Here is a 4,395-nt window from a genome sequence, read left to right as displayed (position 1 = left end):
ACACACACACACACACACACACACACACACACACACACACACACACACACACACACACACACACACACACACACACACACACACACACACACACACACACACACACACACACACACACACACACGTTATTGCATGGCGGCGTCTCCTCTGCCTCTCCTGTGTTTCGTGTGTTTGTTTCGTTCTTATGTTTAGAACTTCTGTCCCACAGCTCTTTTGCGTTGTGGTCCTCAGCACCGTGTGTGTGTGACTCTGGGGGTCCCCGGTCACACACACACACACACGGGCCGATACCTAACGTAGGGCGGGGGGCGACTGATCGAATTTTACATCGCAGTTTCGATTTTAGCGTGAAACGATCACCAAACTAATATAATCGAGTTGAAACAATTTCTTGTTATTATCTTTTTTTTTTTCCTCTTTATAGAAATTGCAGAACAGCTGGATAGATATAGATAGATAGATGGATAGAGATTTATTTGTCCTTGCGGAAAATTGTTCTGCGCCATACAGTATGTCTGATACATTTATACAAAAAAAGACAAGAAGACAAGAGTTTCCCTCAGCCAACCACCCCCCACCCCCACCCCACCACACTCAACATCAGAACAGAGGACACAAACCCGCCATACATTATGAGTAGGACGGTAGAGTGCAGTTGTGCATACTGTAACAGTCCAGCTGGAAAGAAAGTGCATAGTGCTATTTAAAACGCTGTCCTGCAGGTCATTTCTTGTTCATAAGTGTAATACTAGTTGGAATAAATGACCTACTAGCTCGATTTGTTTGGGAATAGGGTAGCCTAAGCCTCCTCCCTCATGGAGAATAGAGGATGGGACATGTCTTCACTAATTGCTAGACCTTTCTTCAACGCCCAGGTCATGGCCATACTGTCGAGCTTTTGTCCCGCAACCTTACTGGCCGTGTTAACTATCTTGCTTAGTTTGCTTTTGTTGGTTAGTGACAAGGAGAAATACCACGCAACAGAGCAGAAAAGTAAAATGCTCTCCACGAAAGAGTGATAGAAGAGTAATATCATATCTATATCCACTCTAAATTGTCTCAGCTTGCACATAAAATGCAGCCTTTGCAGCCCCTTTTTATAGATGGTCTCGGTATTACTGGTCCATTGCAACTTATCATCTATTATTGTCCCTAAGTATTTGTATTCAGTTACAATCCCAATGTCTTCTCCATTTATAACCATACCTTGGTGGGGCTGGCTCCCAGTTCTATAGTCTATTATTATTTCCTTTGTTTTCTTTACGTTTAAGAGAAGACAGCTGGACCTACACCAGTCTGTGAACTGATCCACCCAGGCCCTGTAGTGGGTCTCATCGTTATTCTGCATTAACCCCACTATTGCTGTGTCGTCTGCAAATTTGATTGTGACATGCTCCGGTGTATCAGTCTCTACACTCATTAGTGTAGAGAGTGAACAACACTGGTGAGATGACAGTGCCCTGTGGGGATCCTGTATTGGTCATAATCGGGAGGACACAGCTTCATTTACTCTAACACACTGTGCTCTCTCCGTCAGGAAGGACTCGACCCACCTAATTATGTTAGGATTGAGCCCTAACTGCCACAACCTCTCCATCATAATGTGGTGTTGAAGATGAAGAGAACGCGGGCATTTGGCATCATCTGTACGCCGCTTGTTTCTATAGGCGAACTGCAAAGGGTCGATATTACATTGCACATCTTTTAAAATATGTTCCAGGACAATTCTTTCTAGACTCTTCATTACAATTGATGTTAAGGCGACTGGACGATAATCACTTAAAAACAGATGGTCTTGCCACCTTAGGTGCTGGTACTATAAGCGAAGATTTCCAGGCTTTAGGAATATAGTGTGTATCTAGGGACTTTTGAAACAGCTGACAAAAAAAAATGAGGCTAAGTTGTTCACTACACCTCTGCAGAACCCTTCCACTTATTTGATCAGGGCCTGGTGCTTTCTTGGGATAAATTTTATTTCAAAAACTCTCCGTACCTCATCTGCTGTTCTAGTTAGGGGAGTACCCTGCTGTAGCTGCTGTCTGATGACGTCACGCTCTAGGAGAAAGTCTGATGTTTTGAACCGTGCATAAAACTCATTTAATTGATTTGCGAATGCTTGATCATCTCCATTAGTTAACCATATGCCTTTTCTTCTCTTCCTTCCCTATCATTGTATACATTCCTTTGCCATGCATGTCTCAGGTTATTCCCCCTCATTTTCGCCTCAATCTGCAGTTTATATTTCTGTTTACAGTCATTAGTTATCTGTCTAATCTCCTTCTGGATGACTTTCATTTTAGACATGTCTCCCTGTCCAAAAGCTCTCCTTTTCCTATGCAGTGCAACTTTTAATTCTTTATTTACCCAAGGTTTGTCATTTGGAAATACCCTAAAAGTTTTCTCTGGAATTATACAGTCCACACAGAAACAAATGTAGTCGTTCGCCACTGAGATGAACTCATCCAGATTCTCACTAGTGTTCACGAAAATGTCCCACACAGTACAGTGCAAACAGCCTCTAAGGCGTTCCACAGACTCATCAGTCCATTTTTTGATTGTCTTTATCTTGGGTTTGCTGGTCTTGAGCTTTTGTTTATACTGCGGGACGAGCTGGACTGCGTTGTGGTTTTGCGTAGCCCTTGTAAGCGTCTTTAATATTCCCCAAAGCATAGGTCGAGTGTCTTTTCCCTCCTTGTCGGGCACTTGACGAATTGATGGTAATTGGGCAGTACACTTTTGATTGAGCATCCATTAAAGTCTCCGAGAACGAACTTAGGCGCATCAGGGGCCAGATTTTCTAATTTGGCCCATTGTATCGTGTATCCTATTTGCCGCGACCCTGGTATTAGCGCGGGGGTGAATATATACCGCAGTGACAAACACCTCGTCCAAATTCCCTGGGTAGATAGTACGGTCTCACCGACAGCGACAATAGCTCAATGCCCTCCGAGCAATGGGAGTCCCTTACTGTGTAGTAGGCATGGGCGATTCGCGAACGATTCAGTCAGAACGAACGAATCCCGAAGGTGAACGACGAGAACTGATTCCCAAAAAGAAGAGAACTGATTCCTTTTTTTTTTTTTACATAAAATAAAAATATGGTCACATAAATAAAAGATACAAACGAACAGAGCTTCGTCTCCCCTCGACTTCATATTGATTGAGTCTAAAACGTTCTCAAACCACACGTGTGATGCTCGAGTGGCGTCGTAGGCTAGTGCTACAGAAATTAGCTGTTTTCCCCGAGCACCGTCACCGTCTGAGACCTTCTGGTGGCTTTAAAAGGCTCCATTTGCGGGCGTACCTCATATTTAAAAGCAAAGTGGTGAGGCCAGACACCTGAGATGCCCTGCCAAATGACGTAACAGACCATATGACTTAACGAACTGAACGAACGAAACAAACGAACGATTTGTGATAGTGAAGGGAACTGAAAGAACCGATTCCTGGAAAAGAATAATTTTGCCCATGCCTACTGTGTAGCTATTGCACCATCCCTCATTAATATAAACACACACTCCCCCCACCCCGTTTTTATTGCCGGTTCCCTGTGTGTCACGGTCCGGTCTAATTGGGTCGCTAAACCCTGTGATCCTTTTTTTTTGTTATATATATTTTTTGCATTTCTTCAGCTTTATTATAGAGAGAGATAGAGAGGAAAGTGTGGGAGACAGAGGGGAGGACATGCAGTAAACGACCCAGGCCGGATTCGATCCTGGGTCACTGCGATTAGGATTAGCCTATATGGTGTGCGCCTTAGCCCAGTGCGCCACCGGGGCGCCCAACCCTGTGATCCTAAGTGTTGAGTTATCAATCGTGTCTTTGAGCCACGTCTCCGTGCAGCACAACAGACCAACTTTCCCGATACTCTGAGAGGTACCTCCCAGCGTTCCGTAGCTCCGTAAGTTGCTTCACCAAGGAGCGGGTGTTAGCCAGGATGACCGTATCTGGACGTTATTTTCTATTTGACCATTTTGTGTATGTATGGGAATGTGTGGGAAATTTCAAAGTTATCATTTACAAAGTGTTTTTTTTTTTGGAGAGGAATTATGAATGAATGCATCATGTTTTCAAACTCAAAAAATAATCGTTTGAATAATCGAGATTTCAATATTGACCAAAATAATCGTGATTCTGATTTTTTTTCCATTATCGGGCAGCCCGAACCTAACATCTGTAATTCAACGTGCACCTCATGCCATCTTAACCGTGTGTTGAGGAGTTTCAACAGAGTCTACTACACACTTATACTGCAGTCACGTGCGTGTGTGTGTCTTCAAAAACAAATTGGTAAGCGGATACGCATGCATGCACGTACGCATGTGTACACACACACACACACACACAACCTGCTTAGTAGGGAGATAGGATGCATCAAATATGACTACCTTCATT

The sequence above is a fragment of the Micromesistius poutassou genome (genome assembly GCF_964030765.1).
Source record: "Micromesistius poutassou genome assembly, chromosome: 20".
Classification (NCBI taxonomy): domain Eukaryota; kingdom Metazoa; phylum Chordata; class Actinopteri; order Gadiformes; family Gadidae; genus Micromesistius; species Micromesistius poutassou.
This window is presented reverse-complemented; position numbering follows the sequence as displayed.